The following is a 21376-nucleotide window of genomic DNA, read 5'->3' on the forward strand; positions in this document are numbered from 1 at the left end:
AGTCCAGTTAGAGAATTATGTAAATCTATCAAAGAACTGGAACACTTTTATTACTATGTGATTTGAAACAGAGCACATGTGGTTTATCTAACAAACTTAGTAGAGCATATTCTTTAGAGTGTAGTGTCATTGAAATGCAAATGGTATCTGCAATGCAGAGGAGAAAGGTTTGACGTTATTGTTTTGCCCTTTGAGATACAGTGTGTTCCTAGCAGGCTGTTCTTTACCATGTTTGGAAACCAGTTAGCACAGCTTCTGACTACCTAAATGCTCTGTATCATTTATTTTTGGTCTATCCGAGATTTTAATTTTATTACTTCTTTCATTTTTCCTGGTTTTCTTTTTCTGATGAATATTTGCTGGAGTTTTCTTGAAGTCTAATGAAAGAGGATATGTTAGCCTTGCGTGTTTTACTAGATATATAACCACATAAAATATTTTGTGCTCATACATTTACTCAAAAATATTCATATAGTACCCAGTCTTTGCCAAGACCTGTTCTAATCTATGATTTATATAATTGGAATAGAATGAATGGCCCCTGACATCATGCGGTGTAAAGTCCACACGGGAGACAGCTATTACTCAAATGTCATGTGACTTTGTGCCAGAAGTACACCAATGTGAGAGACCGGAGTAAGCACAGTGGCATGGAACATTATTATCTAGCATTTTAATTCTGCCTGAGCTAACAGATGAGAGATACATATCGTGGAGCAAATATCATAAATATGTTTCCTTTTGAACGATCAATTTAAAAACTGTGTCTTTTCTCTGCATAGTGCTGAGCCAGAGCACATGGATTAGTCAGAAGCTTTTGTACAGGACTCAATTATCTGGTGGTCCTGGGCATAGACTCATCTGGAAAAGAAGACAATTACAATAAATGATTCTCTAAGATATGTACATATTGGAAATAACAGTTTGCGTAGCAAAATCTTAAGATTTCAGTGGTAATTACATATACTACAAATATATTTAAAGACTAGTGTTATTAATAAAAACCACAGTCTACTGCCACCAAGTGGACATTAATTTAGAGACCCCATTACTTTATACTTAGCCACACCTTTGGTCTTGGAATATCTCTGTGGTTCCTGTGGAAATCAAAGTGATAGCCATCAAACAACATTCGCATCAAGTAGGCAGCCCTCACAAGCAAAGTTCTCTCTGGACATAAATTGTACTATTTCTGCAGACTCTATTCCTAATGGAGTGTCTTTCTCTTCTTCATAAATGTTCTCTTTGTTACCCCAAATAGCAAAAATGAAAAACAAAAACAAACAACTTTTCACTTGCGCTATAAAATTTAAAATAGAAATAATCTAATGTTCTGCCTGTACGTGACACTCAATGTGTTTAGTAGATTTCATTACAGTATCGCTGCTTCATCTGGTATTTTGCTCCTCCATTATGGTTCAACAGCCTTTCCCTTCTGATTTCATATACCATTGTCTAAAAATCCTCATTGCTAGGACCTATTAACCTCTAATTTCCTTTTCCTCTGAATGATTTTCTAAATGAAACAACAAGACATCTTCTACCCGTGTCTCTGAGATATCATTCTCATGATCCCTAGAAAGTATGCACTGATAATATCTAAACAACCTCATTGCTTCTGTTAGATCTCACCATCTCTCAGAATTGCTGCATGATCAAGCTCTTCAATTCAGAAATTCTTCTTTCTGACCACAGCCTTCTATGATTTGATTTCTTAAGCTCCCATTTTACTTAGTGGTGCTCTTTTTACAAAGAACACACTCTTGGATGACTGGGGAGGTGGGGAGTGACTCATTATTTTAAGGTGGCTAATTTTGTTTAGATGAGTATAGGACTTAAAACTGGGACCTGAAAGATGTCAGTAACCAAGTCAGAATACCCGTTTTCAAGTGTAGCTTACAGAATTGAGGCTACACAGTCAGAGCTTCTTGGATAGGAATGAAGACCCCCTCTCCATTTTTTTCTCATTTTGACTTTCGTTTCTCTTTCCACGGGACAGATCTCTTTCTCTCCTACTGCACACAGGCTACCTACAGTGACTAGGGAAGATTACTATTGTGTCCGGAATTGGTGGGTTCTTGGTCTCACTGACTTCAAGAATGAAGCCGCGGACCCTCGCGGTGAGTGTTACAGTTCTAAAGGCAGCGTGTCCGGAGTTTGTTCCTTCTGATGTTCGGATGTGTTCCGAGTTTCTTCCTTCTGGTGGGTTCATGGTCTCGCCAGCTCAGGAGTGAAGCTGCAGACCTTCGCAGTGAGTGTTACAGCTCTTAAGGCAGCACGTCTGAAGTTGTTCGTTCCTCCCGGTGGGTTCGTGGTCTTGCTGGCTTCAGGAGTGAAGCTGCAGACCTTCGCGGTGAGTGTTACAGCTCATAAAAGCAGTGTGGACCCAAAGAGTGAACAGTAGCAAGACTTATTGCAAAGAGTGAAAGAACAAAGCTTCCACAGTGTGGAAGGGGACTGGAGCGGGTTGCCACTGCTGGCCTGGGCAGCCTGCTTTTATTCTCTTATCTGGCCCCACCCACATCCTGCTGATTGGTAGAGCTGAGTGGTCTGTTTTGACAGGGCGCTGATTGGTGCGTTTACCATCCCTGAGCTAGACACAAAAGTTCTCCACGTCTCCACCAGACTCAGGAGCCCAGCTGGCTTCACCCAGTGGATTCCTGCACCGGGGCTGCGGGTGGGGCTGCCTGCCAGTCCCGCGCCGTGCGCTCGCACTCCTCAGCCCTTGGGTGGTCAATGGGACTGGGCCCTGTGGAGCAGGGGGTGGAGCTCGTTGGGGAGGCTCGGGCGGCACAGGAGCCCATGGAGGGGGTGGGAGGCTCAGGTATGGTGGGCTGCAGGTCCCGAGCCCTGCCCCGTGGGAAGGCAGCTAAGGCCCTGTGAGAAATCAAGTGCAGCGCCAGTGGGCTGGCACTGCTGGGGGACCCAGTACACCTTCTGCAGCCGCTGGCCCGGGTGCTAAGCCCCTCATTGCCCGGGACCAGCAGGGCCTGCCAGCTGCTCTGAGTGAGGGGCCCACCAAGCCCACGCCCACCAGGAACTCCAGCTGGCCTGCAAGCACCGCATGCAGCCCCGGTTCCCACTCGTGCCTCTCCCTCCACACCTCCCTGCAAGCTGAGGGAGCCAGCTCCTGCCTTGGCCAGCCCAGAAAGGGGCTCCCACAGTGCAGTGGTGGGCTGAAGGGCTCCTCAAGTGCCACCAAAGTGGGAGCCCAGGCAGAGGAGGCGCCGAGAGCAAGCGAGGGCTGTGAGGACTGCCAGCACGCTGTCACCTCTCACTATTACTACCAGCATCTCAGTCTAGCAATCCTCGGGGGTAAAAGTATTTCCTCCTAACAATGACCAAATAACAACCCCAGGAGACAAAATGTGATTGGTCCTGCTTGGGTCACATGCTTATGCCTTGGACCAATCATTGTTGCCAGGCAAATAAAGTAATATATTTGGTGAGGCTTGGGTCATATGTTTAGTTTTTGTGGCAAGGGCTCAGAAGGGAGGGAACAGAAGAGTTTACCAAAATGATTAGACAACTCACTTCACCAAGATCACTAATTTCTTTTTCTAAAACAACTTCAGGGGCTGCTTGATCTGTCAGTCATGGAATTTCTGCCCTGTCCTCTTCTCTTTTCCAGAAGGAATCCTTTGTTTAGCCATAATTTATGTTGTTTTATACTTTCTCTCTCTTTCAAATTTTTCTTCAGTTTCTAATCATAGAAAACTCAGCAACGTGACTTCCCAATCCTAAATTATCAAGAAAATACTTGAATTGCCAGCTCTTCTTTTAAAGCTAGATATGGGTCAACTTGAGAGCCACCTTTCCCCTATCCCACCCTAGTCAAAGGAGAAAGAATTACTTGATAAAGCATACATATATTGAGGGTGGCAGAGATTTTAGGTGAAGTAGCCGTCATTGGCTTAATCATGATCTTCAGGATTCTCTCTCATTCTACTCAACTGTGCTTTCTTCCCCAACTTTGTTCTGATAGGCATTTCTTTGAGGCTATTGTGAGAATTTGCAATTTCATAATCATTTAGGGACTCTTTAATTTTCTCCCAATGATGAGCTTTTGAGAAATTGAAATTGAAATGGTTTGAATCAATCAAAAATTGCAGAAAACTTTAGTTTTATTAGCCTCCTCTGTGCCATACTTATGCAAAAAAAAAAGAAAAAAAGTCTCTACATCTATTAGAGAACAATTAGATGACCAGCGAGTTCACATCAATTTATTAAAATTAAATCACTAGGACATATTAGGAAACAATATTGTCAACCTCCAGTATTCTCCTCTCTGGATCCTAAATTTATCACCTTTTAGGGCAAATTGGCTGCTTCATTTTGGATTCTTCCCAAGGCTCTCTTGATATGTAGACATTTCATTTGCATACAAAAAGGCACACTGCATGGCTGGATAAACCAACCATCTGGCCTAAGCAATTTATCTGGATTATTACTGAACTGTACAAAACTATGTAAATATATATTCCTAAAATTCCAATTGCTCCCTTATCCATCTGCCTTACTGCCTTTCCCTTCAGCAACCCTGATTGTAGAAAGGATCATTTGCTTCCTCAACCCCTGATACACAGACACATGGATACATATGCACATATCTTCCTGCTCTATTGACTGTTGCTAGTGAAAGTTGAGTCATAAAGCCAGGCCAGTTGGTCCACTGCCAATGTATGCTGGTCAGACTCAGTCAGACTTCGTAGCTGATTAACATGCCTTTTACTAATCTCTAGTTAAATCTCCATCACATTGTCTCATTTTTCTAAATGCTCATTCCAAAATGTTTGCATTCTCTTCCAGTCCTGGATTTCTTATTCTCGAGGTAATCTATTTTATAAACTCAGCACTAGGTTTGAATAAATAGTATAATGCACCTGTGTGTTATTTTTGACATTATAGATAACTTGATATAGGAACTCATTATATGACGTGAGTTTAGCTTTTTATAATTAAACTGTGCTTGTGTGTCTAAAGTTCTTTTTTTTTTTTTTTTTTTGAGATGGAGTCTCGCTCTGTTGCCCAGGCTGGAGTGCAGTGGCACAATCTAGGCTCACTGCAACCTCTGCCTCCTGGGCTCAAGAATTCTCCTGCCTCAGCCTCCTGAGTAGAGTAGCTGGGATTACAGGCGTGCTCCACTACACCCAGCTAATTTTTGCATTTTTAGTAGAGACGAGGTTTCACCATGTTAGCCAGTCTGGTCTTGAATTCCTGACCTCAAGTGATCCTCCCACCTTGGCCTCCCAAAGTACTGGGATTACAGGCATGAGACACCACACCTGGCCTAAAGTTCTTAATTAAAGGACCTCTTTAATTATTATTAAGCAAAACTGGATTTAGGAGATTCCAAGTGATACCTTTAATTCACTACTCTATGTCCTTATTAATAAATATATATATATATAAAACCTATACAAATAGTGTATTTAGAGCATGGAAGAGCAGAGACTCTGAAGCTACACTGCCTGAGTTCAAATCCTGACACTTCTGCTCAAATATGTGTGAGTGACTTTGGGCAATTTACTAACTCTTACTGTGTTTCTATTTACTCATCTACAACAATAATTTATATCTCATCAAATTAAATGAAAAAATGCTTAAATAGTTAACATTTGTAAATAGCTTAGAAAACACTACATTTAAAAAATAAACGTTCCTAACCCACCTTTCACAAAAAGGAAGCCCACCTGCTTGGTCTTAGTCTGTTGATATATAACTTTATTCCACACTTGGACTTAATGTGTTGATATATGACTTTATTCCACACTTAATTCTTTCATCACAGGTGCAACTCCTGAAGTTAATACCCACTTTCTCACCACAGCTCACTGACCCAACTCTTTTTACAGGAAGGTCTGCGTTTGAGGAGTTGCATTATCAATTTGGTTTATTTCAGTAGACGAATACATTGGAGTTTGGGGTAAAAGTTTTAGCCAATAATAATGAGTAACCATTTAGCTAGTTTTTTATATATCTCACTACAACACTGGCCATGGCCAGTGGCAAGCTGAGGATCCAGGACATCCAGTGTCCAGGCTATGTGCTCTCAGGGACACAACTATCAATACTCCATCTTCATGTCTCCAACTCCCAATTCTATCCACTACAGTATCCACAGAAATTTGTATTCCATCCATAGTATTCCACTGAAACTGTTTTTCCAAAGTTATTGATGGATAATCTAATAGTTAAAGCTATCTTTCTTATTTTTACCACATCATCAGAACTTTGTTAGTTCCTTGTTCCTTAGATTTTATAACACTCTCTTAATTGTTGGAGTGTTTTTCTCATCATTTTTTTTTTTTGTCATCTTTATGGGCTCTTCTTTCTGTGCCCCCTACTTAAGCCCTTACTTCACTATATGTTGAAATCCCCCTATTTATTCTGCCTTTAATCGCTATGCTTTTGAAACTGCAAATTTAGGCTCAACTTTCTTATTCACTCCCAAATTACAGCCATAGCCCAGTGGCAATTATGCCTGTATCATTTTTTCCCCAGATTACATCATCATGATACTAAATAGTTTCTCTGCACCTCTAGTCTCATCCCTTTCAAAGCCCTAAAGTAATCTACCTAAACAAATAGTGCTCTCATGGGTCTATATAATCTATAGAATAAATTCTAAATTGTATAATAGAGTCCCAATGACCCTCCACATTCTAGAATCTTTCTACCCCTGATCTTGCTCCGCAACATTTCTTGCCTTGCACATTGCTCTCCAACATCACCAAATATGTGGTATGGCTCACAAATAACACATATTGTTTTGTTTTGCTTTGTTTTTAAACCTCTTGCATTTGTATGTCATCTTCTCTGCCTGGAATAACTTTTCAGTGACTTTATCTGCATCCTTTAATAAGGATCCTTTAATAAGATACAGTTTTCACATGTCAGTTCCTCCAGCAGCTTCTGATCAGCCTGTCTCCCAAGCCTGGCTTAAATACCTTCTTTAATTGCTCCCATGGTATCCATTTTATGTATTTCGTGGGATATTAATTGAATCTTACTTAAACTCTACTCTTTAATACTTTAGGTGTTCTTTGATGGCAGAAACAATCTATATATACATATCCCCAGTTCTTCCAAAGCACTTGTCCTTTAAAAGGATATTCATTGAATGGATGAATAAATGATTCAATGAATGAATAGTTGCACAGGGGCAGCAAAACTCTCAAGAAATTGACCCTTGAAATATACCTTCATGAAATTCTAAAACCTTATTCAGTCCAAAGACACAAGGCTAGTTATGCTGCCCTCGTGTTTCTTTCATACAGAGACAATGAATCATGCCGAATTACAGCTCTTAAGATCTTACAGCAAATGCACAATGCCCTGTAGGACATTCATCTTTCATACTGCATTGTATTTTTAAATGATAATTGTTGTCATAAATGTTCTTACTCACATTTCAGCTAGTTAAAAATTTTGCCTCCCTCAATAAAATGAAAGATGCCAGATTGTTTACAGATGAATTAATCATGACATTATCTCTGAAACTTTTAAATTACATCAATTACATTGCATTTAGCATCACAAATAACCTGCATATTAAACAAATGGAATCTTTTCTCCTATTAATAAAGATTAAATCACTAACTACCACTACTTGAATAGCAATGTGACTGCAGTCAATGGCTCCCAAGACAGAGAAGAAATCTTACTCTGTCACAAAGTATACGCCATCCTTTCAGAGACCTCATCAATCTTTATGGAATTTGGGAACATTCGTTTTCTTTAGGAGTGTTCATCTATGGATTGATTATACCATTTTGACGTGGTAGGCTGCCTAATGTTGAGAGCTCAGGAGAGCTATGTAGAATAATTCCACATTCAAAAATCCAATGCTTAGGCATCTTTGTGAAGCATAAGACAAGCATGTCTTTTCAGTTTCCAATTTAACTTTTTAGATGCTTAAAATATGTGGATTTAGTTGATCCATGTGTTTCAAGCAGTGGTTTTCAGATGTCTAAATCAGGTCAGGTAGAGCCTTCAAACATTATGTCCTGTCCTTTTTGTGAATTCTGTATGACTACACAAGAAAGACAGAAGTCATTAAATAAAAATGTTGTTAAAATATACTGGTCTCAAAATATTGGCAGAAGTAGGTTTTAATTTATTTTATCAAGTTAATTTTTGTTACTCTTGTGAACCCGAATATCTGAGACAGGTCTCAGTTAATTTAGAAAGTTGATTTTGCCAAGGTTGAGGACATGTGCCCGTGACACAGCCTCAGGAGGTCCTGATGACATGTGCCCAAGGTGGTTGGGCACAGCTTGGTTTTATATATTTTAGGCAGACATGTGACATCAGTCAATATGTATAAGATGTACATTGGTTCTGTCCAAAAAGGTGGGACTACTCAAAGCAGAGTTGAAGGAGAGAGTAACCATTTTGTGCCTTTTAAAACGGGAGAGAAAACTGAAAATGCCAAGATGCAATAAAAGTTAAACTTTGGGTTAAAAAAATTAAAATATCTTATAATTTATTAAGAGTCAATCAACCTTTTAAGAAAATTTCATTGTTCTAACCAATTATTAGGAAAACAAAACAAAAAAAACATGAAAGCCTTTTAAATATACACGTGCGCACACACACACACACACACATATCTTGGATGTTAGCTTTTAATTAAGCTGACTTTTAACCATTGAGGTCCTTTAAACAAATTTTTTTTAATCTCATTACCATATTTCAGCTAGGACAAATTGCTGCTATTTCAGAAGTACCAAGTATCAAACCAGAAAGGGCTTGATTTAGAAACCAAACCCAGACTGTTGGGGTGAAAAAAAGAAAGCAGAACCTTAGCTATGGAACTGCAGCATGGGACGACAGCCATTGCTCTTTCAGTTTGGCCTGGCTACCAAATAGGTGGCCTTGTTATGTAAATAAAGCCCCTTAAGTAGCCAAAATCAAAAATCTTTCCTTTTTTTTTTTTCCTTTTGCTGGCTGTTTTTCTCCCCCCACCACACTACCTTCTCTTTTGTGTATGTGGGAATTTAGCCACTTCAGAGGACTTGTTCCCCATACTTGGAAGCTTTCCTTCGGATTTGATCAAGTCGAATATAGAGCTGGTCAAACCCAATGGAAAAAAAACTGAAACAATAACAAAAACAGAAACAAACCAAAGTTAAGCAAAGTAATTGCACAACTTACACAATTATGGAGTGCTCTAATGGTAAGGAGAAATTAAGACCAGCTGGTTGTTAAGCTTAACTTCAGCAAGACAAACCCCAATTCAGTTACTTACCTAGGGATGGGTATCATGTTGAAGACTGCTCTCTACCATACTAGAAGCAGGAAAAAACTCAAGCTCATTTTCCCTGCTGAATGCTAGCTCAAACTCCTTAAAGGAGTTACCTGCCTTCCAACGTCATGGAAGCAGGAAAAACTTGCCTTCTTTGTATTGGAAGCAACTAAAACTCCCCAAAAAAGGAGTTGTACAGCAAAATAAACTTTAGATCACAATCACATTTTGGGAGATCATGAATTCTCTGGAGGGGGTGCTTCCAGGACTCAGCAAATTGTCCTATTGGTTTGAGCCATAAAGATAGCTCAGGCTGGTACCAAACACTGATAGGAGACTTGCCAAAGTCAGGGACACCTCCACTCAGAATCCCTTCATGGTTACCAAAATGTGAACTTCGAATATCCAAGACAGCTCTCAGTTAATTTAGAAAGTCTATTTTGCCAAGGTTGCCGACACGTGCCCATGACACAGCCTCAGGAGGTCCTGATGACATGTTTCCAAGGTGGTCAGAGCACAGCTTGGTTTTATACTTTTTAGGAATATGTGAGACATCAATCAAAATATGTAAGATGTACATTGGTTCTCTCCAGAAATGGGGGACAACTCGAAGCAGGGAGGGAGCTTCCAGGTGAGAGACAAATGGTTGCATTCTTTTGAGTTTCTGTTTAGCTTTTCCAAAGGAGGCAATCAGATATACATTTATCTCAGTGATCAGAGGGATGACTTTAGAATGGGAGGCAGGAGGCCAGGTGCGGAGGCTCACAACTGTAATCCCAGCACTCTGGGAGGCCGAGGTGGGCAGATCACGAGGTCAGGAGTTCGAGACCATCCTGGCCAACATGGTGAAACCCTGTCTTTACTAAAAATACAAAAAATTAGCTGGTCATGGTGGCGGGCACCTGTAATCCTGGCTACTTGGGAGGTTGAGGCAGGAGAATTGCCTGAATCCAGGAAGCAGAGGTTGCAGTGAGTCGAGATCGTGCCACTGCACTCCAGCAGTCACAAAAAGAAAAAGAAAAAAATGGGAGGCAGGTTTGCCCTAAGCACTTCCCAGCTTGACTTCTTCCTTTAGCTTAGTGATTTGGGGGCCCAAAGGTTTTTCTTTTCACACTCTTTATATATCATAAAATGTTAATAAAATCAAAGGCCCTCCAAAATCAAATTCCTCCTATGATCCCTAAATATAAAACTAAACCATAAAAAAAGACAATTATAACATATAGCTAAAGCTATAAAGGAAAGGTCTGGCACCACACCTTCCCTTAAGTGTAGGATTTCTTTGACAGAACATGAAAGAAGTTTCAATCTTAGGCCCTTGGAAGCTGCTCCTTTGGCTATTCTTTGCAGTCTCCAGTTTCACCTTACACAAACTTAATGGGCTTCTTAGTAGACAAGAGAAAGGAAATTTAGAAAACTGGCAACCCCAAACACCATAGAACTATAATTGAGACTCTGGCAAGAGTGAAAACAAACACTAATTCCCACCCACTCAGGGTGTACCATAGGTGTTCAGGTTTTGTCTCGATTAAAATATGGCTTGGATGGATTTAGCCTTGATAGTATCCTATTTTCTTCCCATTCACTCAGATGAACTTCTTCTGAAGTCTTTAAGAAAGCAGGCTGTAAGAAATCAAGGAAATAAAATCTAATGTTGGTACACAGAAAGCCCCTGCTACAATTAAGGTGACCATAGGTGCCAGCTTGCTCAGTTGATACCTGTTTGCCCAGTATGAATATTGATAGCATCGACTTTGGCTCAAAAGTGTGTCATTTCAGATGATGTTCCATGGTCACTTAAGGTATAGTCTTTGCTAGTGTAACTGCCTTTGCAAAAATTACAATAATGGCAGTGAAGGAGATCTGATATAGCTAAACCCCATCTTTCCTTTGGTCTTCAAGCTGCCTTTAAATATTCCTGGGCTTAGACCAAGATAACTTTGGGAGCCCTTTAGTTTATAGTTTAAATGATAATAACCCTTCCCCAAAACTCAATCACCTTTGTAAAGTTAATGAGACACCATCAGCCTAGGTGGATGGAGAAGCCTGAATTCTGCTAAGGTGTAGACATAAACAGTTGCCAGCCATTATATACAAGGGTTCACAAGATATGCAACTTCCCCAATTATGCCTGCAGATAACATCACCATTGTGGAACCTAAAATTAGCCTTTTGAGATATCTTTTCAGATTTTTTTGCATGTCGGACACCAGTGGCTCTGCCTGGACCTACCAACTCCTCCTGTGCACCCACAGAGAAGTGACTCAGCATGCAAGAGGACCATTTCCCACACGGTTATGCCTCCAACCAATCAGCAGCAAGCACACATTGCCTAACCACCCAAACACCCTCCCCCAAACTACCTTGGAAAAATCTTAGTCCTCAAATTCTCTGGGAGACTAATCTGATTGATAATAAAACTCTGGTCTCCTGTTCAGTTGCCTCTGTGCAAATTAAACACTTTATTGCAATTCCCCTGCCTTGATAAATTGACTCTATCTGGACAGCAGACAAAAAGAACCCACTGGGCAGTTACACTAGAGCAGCAACACCAGCCACTAGAATACCCATGGTAACAGGCATGATGCTGATGTAACAGCTAAAACCAAGGTCTCCTCAAGGTTACCCTTTAGCAATGTTACCTATAGCAACAAGGGCAATAGTAGGAGCATTAAAGTATAGAGTTGAGATCAACACTAGTGGCTCCTGAAGGCAATCTTTCCAGGGCCCTGATTTAGGAAAGCCTGGATCATGCCACAGGAGGAGGAATAAGGGTGAGAGATGTTGCCAACTCACTTGTGCACTGGTGAGGGCTGAAGACTAGAGACTAATTTAAATAGCATGTAGGTCACGGCTGGTATCTGAGAGGGAGAGAGACTTTACAAGGTTTATCCTTATGAATCTTTTAGATTTTGAGCATGTGAATCTAGATGTATTCAGGAATGAGAATGACATTCAAATGATATTAAAAACAGCATGCAGAAAATCTAGATGGAAAGAAGAAAAAGTGGTTAAATATGTTATAGTATATTTTCATTCCAAATATTATACAAAGTAAAATTATTTTGTAAACATTGTGACATGAGGTTCTAGTTCAAGAAGGCTGACTAGAGACATCTAACACCAGTTGTCATAAGAGGAACTGAGATTACTTACTTGTAATCATAACTCAAATAGAATATCAAGGGGAAAGTGTTGGAACCTAGTGGAGAACTCACAGGAAGAAGCTGGGGCACAGAAAAAGAGAAAAGTAAGAGGCTGATAGAAATCAGCTGGGAACCCCAAGCGACTGGTATTTCATCAGAAAGATAGATGGGAGTGTTTTGGCTCCCCTAATCCCTGTGGCAGACTTCTGATACCTGAACCGTCAGACAGCTCCTCTACCTTTGTGAGCCAAAACACTGGTATAGGCTGGTATAGACAGCAAACTAGTGACTTTTTGAGGGCATTATCAGACTACCAACTCACTACAGGTTACTCACCCTCCCTCTAACTTGAGCAGTGGTGACCAGGCACCATACTTGTGGTGAAGCTATCAGATAACTGTGTCTTACCCAGGGAATCTCAGCCCTTGTGTCTCCATATCATGGGAACCCCTGCAGACATTCCCCAGTGCCTGCTCAGATTATGTCAGCTGCAAAGGACCGGCTGGACCTAAGGAAGCTGCAGAATTTCCAGGGGTCTATCCCCTGGGGAGGGAGTCTGTCCCTGGGGAGGGAGTGCTGCTCCTAAAAGAAGGGAGAGTGCAGCTCATGAAGGGAGCACCTCTTGGGACAAAGAAAACCAGATCATGTGCTTTTCAGTGCCCAAGTGTTCCCCGTTTGTGAGCTGTAAATGACGGTCCTGCTTCCAGCAGAGATACAGATGCTGTGGTTGGCTCTGCAAGGGAGGACTGTAGTTCCACTCCGGTGGCCAAGCAGCCTCTGTGCTCAGGCCCAGGCATAGAGAGGGGTACTCTCCTTCTGCTCACTGCTACAAACATAGCTGTGGCCACTCCCCTAGGAAGTTGGCACAAGCATGCTGGAGGACAGCCTTTCTGAGGTAACCAGGGGTGGCTGCATCCCCACTGGCAGTGTTCACACTAGGCCCAGAGTTATGTGAAAGGTGGGGCCCTGTCCCCTCTCTACACAAAGCACCAGCATTCCTGTAGTGGAGAGCTAGAGTGTTTTGTGTCTGGGGCTGTGTGGGGAGGTTCTGTACCACAGCCATTTTGACAATGAGTTTACAAGGCAGGTGTCTTTTATGGCCCTTGGCAACATTGCAGCCCAGATATGGACAGGAGTGTCTGACAGAACTGTGTGTCCTGAGTACCAGGATAAGGGTGTGACAGAGAAATGGGTCATGTTCCTGCTTGTCCAGGCAATAGAGCTGGAGCAACCCCACACCCGTACTCGGAGCATATCCCAACATATTTCGCCATGAGCTTCCCAAGCACCTCCGTCAGGGCTGGTGCTTGTGCTTGCCAGTCGGGATCCAAGGGTGAGCTTGTGCAGTCCAGCTTCAACTAGATTCATCCGCTTCTGTGGAGCTGAGTGGGAGCCCAGGCCACTGAGCATTCCACAGACCAACTCATTGCCTGAGCCACCAAAGAGCTTCTCCATGTAAACAAAGAACGAGCATCAATCCTTCCACTACCACCATACTTGGTTCTTACATGAAAGAACCACCTACTGGCTAGGAGGTTAAACTATACAACCCAATACTAAATCTGCTGACACAAGTGCACAGTGCATGGGAACAAGATAAGAAGCTTCTGGAGACCTCCACCATTCTGACCCTGCAGGAGGCCATGAGCCTGCTCCCATGCCCCAGTACGTTGCTACTACAACCAGCATTTGAGAAAGTCACTACATTAAGGATATCTACAACCAAGACTCGACATACAGAGTCTTTACCACAGAAAGCACTCAGAACCAAAGCCAAGTGACCCTATGTAACATACATTATAGTCACATCCTCAAGGGAAGAAAAAAGTTCCATCCAAATAAAAATTTCAAAAATAAGAAGGGGAAATAATTTCTCCGTGTGAGAAGGAACCAGTGGAACAATTCTGAAAGTATGAAAAAACAGAGTGTTATGATACCCCTGAAGGATCATACTAACTCTTTAGCAAAAAATCCTAATGAAAATCAAATCTTTGAAATATCAGATAATTCAAAATATTGATTTTAAAGAAGTTCAATGAGATCCAAGAGTAAGCTAATAAAAAAAAAATACAAAGATATCAGAAAATCAATTCAGGAAAATGATCAAAAACTTGCCAAAGCGATAGGTATTTTTTTAAAAGATGACTTCTAGAAATAAAAAGTTCATTGAGGGAATTAAAAAATACAGTAAAAAGCTTTAACAATTCACTAGACCAAACAGAAGTAAGAATCTCAGAGCCACCATGGAATACAACTCAGCCATAAAAAATTTGAAATGATGCTACAATTGTCTTTTGCAGGAACATGGATGGAACTAGAGGCCATTGTCTTAAGGAAAATAACTGAGAAACAGAAAATCAAATACCAAGTTCCCACTTATAAGTGGGAGCTAAATAGCATACACATGGACAGAGAGAATGGAATAGCCATTGAATACTTGGGAAGGTGGGAGGGTTAGAGGAGGGTAAGAAATGAGAAATTACCTAATGGGTACAATGTACACTATCAGGGTGATGGTTACGTTAAAAGCACAGACTTCACCACTATGCAAAATATCCATGTCACAAAACTGCACTTGTGCTCTCTAAATCAATTTTTTAAAAATATTGTGAAATTACATAGAAAAGTAGTTATAATGTTAAGTGAATAAAATATTTTACATGTGTATATGAATAATATCATTATGGCTATATCAAAATGTATGCATGGAGAAACTGGAAAAACATTAAAGAAAATGTAACTAATGATTATCTTTTAGTAGTAAAAGTATGGCTGGAATTTCCCTAAATTTTACTTTTTTGCATTTTCTTAATATTCTTGAATAATCTATACAGTTTCCATAATGTAAGCTTCCAAAATGAATCTTCTACTTTGGTTGTTGTGCATCTATTGAACAAAACTCAAAGGAACAATAAGCAGATTTCTGTACAGGTTCTGTCTTCTTAAAGCTCTAAAAGGATTTTTTTAAAATAAAGGACATTTCTCTATTCCATTAATTTTTCTCCACTATCTTCCTTCACAGAAAAAAACTCTCCAAAGAATCATCTACACCTACACCATGTCTGTATTTTATCATCTGCTTCCAGCTTCCTGACCTGCTTAAATCTGACTTCTCACTTCTTCTACCCTTGTATGGTCATGAGTTACTTCAGTGTCACTAAATCCAATGAACACTTTTTCAGTACTATCACTTGATCTCTCTCTTCTCCTAGAAACATGGATTTCATTAAGTTTCCATGACATCACGCTTATGATTTTTCTCATACTTTGATGTTTGGCACTTTTTAGTCTTATGTGTCAGCTTAATCTTTTTTGTCTAAACTTCAAATGGGCAAAAATTAAATGGTCAGTCACAGATTCTTCTCTCACTCTATACTGTTGCGGAGATTACAGTATCTATCTCCATCACTTTAATTATCATAATTAGGTTGGAAATTCACATATTTATATTCCTGACATAGTTCTCTAGCCTCATTTGCAAATACCCAACTGTCTACTCAACATGTACACTAAGATGCTATCTGTGTACTGCACCACAATCTGCAAACTGAAATATTGTTATTGGCCCCCTTCTAATAAGCTCCATCCCTGGTGTCCTTTATATTGCTGAATGATATAGTCATCCACCCAGCTGCTTAATCAAAAAATCAGCAGGTTGTCTCCATCTCATCTTCAAATTTATTCTAGCACCAAGTCCTGTTGATGCTATGTCACAAATAAATCTTCAATTTGGCCACCTGTCTGCATCTGCCTTGTTGAAACCAAACATAGCTTTTATGCTCACAACCAAAACCACCTCCTAATCCTCATGATGTGTCACAACATCAGTTTCATGGATCAGCATTTCAAAAATAAAATAAAGTAGAATGGAATAATATAGAAGAGAAGAATAGCAAAGAGGAGAGAATATTGTATAAATTGTTAAGCATTTTTATAAAAAACTTTGTTTTAGCTGCAAGTGTGCTATGTGCTACATGTGGTTTGTTGTAAAAACTATTGTTATTTATGTGCGTAGCATTAACAACAGACCAGAAAAACACTGTCCTAACTACTGTGCTTCTGCTTTGCACTTTCTAATCTGTTCTCTAAATTTCCAAAAATGCTACAAAAATAATCTTTAACAATTGCAGATTTGATTATGCCATTCCCCCATATAAGCAGTCCCTGTGCTTTCCTACTGCCTTTTGAATAAAATCCAAAGCCCTAACCATGTCAATTTAAATTCTGCACTATCAGGCATCTTCCTGTCTCTGAAACTTGCAGGACACTGTTCCTCACTTTCAATAATCGAGGAACATTGATCATCTTTGTGTTCAAAAACATTCTGGATTCTCTGGCCTCTGGTCTTATATTCTGTACTCTCCTTGAGATCTGTACCCGTTTATCCTTCTACTCTCAAGATCTTCCAATTATGCAGATCTCAGCTTCCACATCACTTTCTCCTGAAAGTTTTGCTGAATTTATCCAGATTCTTTTTCCCGTTTTGTGTTCTAGTAGCCTGTTGCTCTTAATGTTGTTAAACTTAATATGTAATCAGCCTGCACCCTGTACACAGCAGCTGACTTCATTGAGGACTCCGAGTTTTCCCTGGAAAGTGGTTACTATCTTGTTTGCTAGACCGAGTGCTCAGCATAGTCTCTGCCTTGTAGTGAGCACTCAGTAAGTGTACACTGAATAAATAAATGAACTTCATGAAGAATATAGAAGCCACCAAAAGAAACTCTTTGTATTTCCCATCATAAAATCTACAAAAAATACACTTATCCACACCCATTTTTTTTTCCTCTCTGAGTATGTGTATTTGTGTATCCCTTTTCTCATCTAAGGTAATCATGCAGTGTAGTGAATCCCATCACTATCTACCTCTGAGATAACTCACTCTATTGATTATACCCTTTATCTCATTTGTATTCATTCTTTCCATTATTCCTGGATCTTTCTGGTTAGATTTTATACATGTTTATAATACTTCCATGTTAAAACAATCAAATAAATGAACAAAACTCTTGAAACTCTAAATCTCTCTTCAACTGCCAATCAATACTAATTTTAAGAGTTCTGTTGAAAGGAGAGACTTGCACAATTGCAGAAAGCTCATCTTGAGGTGATTTCAGAAAGCTGCAATGAATGAACAGAAAAGGAAAAAAGGTCAACATAGGAGCGCTGTATCCTGGTCGTCACAATGGGACCTTCTAAGAGAAAAGAGAATACTTTTCAGAACTGTGTGCCTGAAGAATGGCATGCAAGAGCATTTGTCCACTAGCTCCTCTAACCCAGAGATTAAGAGTCCTTTAATCTCTGGGTTAACACCACTGAACTGCAGAGCCATGCCCATTCACTCAGCATCAGAGTAGGCTCTCAAACAAAAGCAGAACAACTCACGGCATGCCATTTGGGACTCTGCTATTTGTCCTCCCAATGTGTTTCAATCTGAACTCATGACGTATCACTCTACTGGCATTGCTCTCAACATTGGCAATTTGTAGGAGATAAACAGAGTGATATAAATGCACCAGCACCAAACATCACAGTTCAATCAATGGCAGCACATGGTGCAGAAAAGCAGTAGTTTAGGAGATGATATAGTGGTCCAGTCTTGATTTTCTCTGACCTTCAGCAGTATTTGGCTCAGTTGCCCACATACTTCTTCTCAAAACACCGTCTTCCCCTTTTTTTTTTTTTATTTCCATGACATGATTTTCCTTGTTTTCCTGAAATTCTCTTGTGACTTTCTCAGTCTCCTATGCAGATTTCTGTTACTTTAAACATTGAGGTTTCTTAGGATTAGGACCTAGACTCTGCTCTTCACATTTCATTCTTTCATTTTTAATGCTGCTTCATTGTTCTATAGCTCTATTATCTTTTTTACAATTACTTGTTTAATGTCTGCCTATTTCACAAGATTGTTATTTCCAAAGCACCATATTTTTCTCAACCCCATCATAAAGCACAAAAGAGAAATACATTACATCTAATTAATCAGGAGTCCATGGTTTTCAGCCCTACTAACCTCTGGACCTGCCCAATTGCTCTCCCATTCGCAGTTGCCTGTCCTTGTAGAAACTAACCACAGGGAAAATAGGGCAAGCCTATGATTATTCAGCAACATATATCACTATTCTCAGCAGAGTGCCAAAAGCCATTTAAAGCCCAGCTTCAGAATCGTTTTCAAACACTATTTGGCTCTTCACAGTGATATTTACTCATAAAATAACCCCATCTTCAATCATCAGCAAGTAGTAAAGTATGATTAAAGCATCATTGGCTGGATTTTTGGTTATGGAAAAGATGGAACAACTCCACTTTTTTAAAAAGTGCAAACAGTATAATAAAAGTATTAGATGGTTTCTGAGGGAAAAAAAAAGTTTTTTCCTGTTCAGTTTTTATACATTATAAACAGGTAAGGAAAGCCCATCTAGGACTTGGAAATGCTGACGAAGCAAAAATTGCTGGTCAATTAGGAGACAAACAGTTCCTTCAAAAGAAAACACCTCTTGTGACACTTCCTTCGTTGTGATAAAATGTTTGCTGTGGTTATAGGGGAAGTCATGCTTACTAGATAAACAATTAATTATATTCAAATGTGCATGTGTCATGGGTGAATGGACTGAAGATTTTCCTGAACCAATGTAATATTTTGATGAGCATACAGGAAGACATGTACGTATGCATTTTGAATATTTACTGAGGGAGTTTATTATCTCTAACTAACTTAGAATATTACATTTAATTATCTAGGGAAAGCAATGAACTCAAAGCCACCAATAGATTATTGGTGTATATAAATGCAGAGTCTAAAAATAGCTAAGCCATCATAAATATTGTTGTCATGATTTATTAATTTAAAGTACTAATGAGTCATTAAAACTCTTCTAACTAGCCTCTGTCATCAATCAACAAATATTCACTGAACAGTTATTAGGTATCTTCGTGCTCCCACTTTGCTATAGAATAACACAGAAAGGAAAAGACAACAACAACCAATTAATTCTAGATAGGATACTAATCTAAAATTTTGAATTATTTGCCTTGGGTATGGACATTGATCTTAGAAAGGAAAATTTAAAAGACCCAATTGCTTTACAATTTACTGCAGATATTCACAAACAAATAAAGCAACTAATTAATGCAGTAGCCATGCAACAAATAAAAGGGATTGGGCATGGTGTGAAAAACAGAATAAAGAAGTATTCTGTGCTTCTGAAGAAAAATCTGTTTCTAGAGGAATCTACCATTGTTTTGGTGCTACCTTTGCTCTGACAAAAATGATGAGACTTTTCTCTCCTAATTTACACTTTTTTTCATTCTTCTCTTTCTTTTTTTTTTGTGTGTGTGAGACAAGTTCTCTCTCTGTCACCCAGGCTGGCATGCAGTGGCATGATCATGGCTCACCACAGCCTCAACCTCCTGGCTTCAAGCCACCCTCCCATCTCAGCCTCCCAAGTAGCTGGAGCAACCAGTATGTGCTACCACACCCAACTATTTATTTTTACTTTTCATAGAGACAGGGTCTCGCTATGTTGCCCAGGCTGGTCTCAAACTTCTAGTCTCAAGTGATCCCCCTGCCTCAGCCTCCCAAAGTGCTAGAATTGCAGAGGGAAGCCATTGTGCCCAGCCAAGTTTCATTTTTTAAGTAGGCTAATTCAAACTGACTTTTGTTTCAAGTGACATGAGGATAAGTATTTTAATATATAGTGATCCCAAGCATGTGATTAAAGTGTCGGTGTCCCACTACAAAATTTTTATACTAAATTTTTCCCAAAAAATACCTTTTCATCAAAACATTTATTTTCTTTATAGATAGACTATTTCCTTACATTCAAAAGTAAAGGATATTATGATTTGACAGAATATTTGGTGAAAACAGTAATTAACTTCTACCCTATCCATGTAAAAGTGTTATAATAAATATAAATATCCTCTGAAAAAGCACACGTTTTATAATTTAAAAATGTTTTATAAATAAATAGTTCACCTCTGTCTTAGTTCATTTTCATACTGCTATAAAAAACTGAGATTGGGTGATATATAAAGGATAGAGGTTAAATTGACTCACAGTTCAGCATGGCTGGAGAGGCCACAGGAGACTTACAATCATGGTGGAAGGCAAAGGGGAAGCAAGACATCTTCTTCCCAAGGCGGCAGGAAGAAGAAGTGCTTAGTGAAGGGAAAGAGGCCCTTATAAAACCTTCAGATCTCAAGAGAATTCACTCACTATCAAGTGGACAGGTTGGGGAAAACTGCCCCCATGCTTAAATTACCTCCACCTGTCTCTCCCTTGACACGTGGGGATTATGGGGGTTACAATTCAAGATGAGATTTCAGGTGGAGACACATCCAAACTGTATTAATCTCATTAATAATTGCTACATAGATTATAAAACATCCCAATCCCCAAACTGTATTTCAATCAACACAATTACGAAATTACCAATAAAATTGAAAAGTAAAATTTCTGATATGAATCTTCATGTACCAGTGCCAGAAGTTTTAGCATGCTTCTTTTAATTGTGAATAAGTGGAATTGGTGGAATTGTAATTAGGGTTGCATGGTAAGACAATGCTCATGGTAAGACAGCTAACATAGGAAAAAACATAAGGCATGAGGTTTTTCTCAGTCTCCTGATAGATCATTTGCCTTTCAGTGCCCCAAGTGAGAAAGGAAAAGCTATAAGGTGTATCATATTGTGATGTGATGGTCTTTGGATGTGTAAATATAGCTAAGCTATAGACTGCAGTAATCAATCAAATACAAATCCAGGTGTTGCAGTAAGGTTTTTTTGTAGCTGTGATTAAAGTTCATAATTGACTTTAACTAAGGGAGACCATTCTTGATAATGTGAATGGGCCTTACTCAATCAGGTGCAAGGCCTTAAAAGCATTGCTAAGGTTTTCCCAAAGAAGAAGTGTGAGCAGGACTTTCCCCCACCCACACCACCATGGCCAAGTGTTCTAGCCTGCCCTATGAATTTCAAACTAG

The 21376-nt window shown here is 39.6% G+C and overlaps 1 long non-coding RNA gene across 1 annotated transcript in view; it reads right to left on the minus strand.

The window, feature by feature from the left end:
• Window positions 1–658: 658 nt before the first annotated feature.
• LOC115836629 overlaps window positions 659–21376 on the minus strand; it is a 34701-nt gene continuing 13983 nt past the window's right edge. The window contains exons 2-3 of the long non-coding RNA XR_004031629.1: window positions 8979–9099; window positions 659–861 (exon numbers count right to left, since the gene is read on the minus strand). This is a non-coding gene — a long non-coding RNA (uncharacterized LOC115836629). The remainder of the gene's footprint in view (window positions 862–8978; window positions 9100–21376) is intronic.

The sequence above is a fragment of the Nomascus leucogenys genome, chromosome 9, assembly GCF_006542625.1.
Source record: "Nomascus leucogenys isolate Asia chromosome 9, Asia_NLE_v1, whole genome shotgun sequence".
Taxonomy (NCBI): domain Eukaryota; kingdom Metazoa; phylum Chordata; class Mammalia; order Primates; family Hylobatidae; genus Nomascus; species Nomascus leucogenys.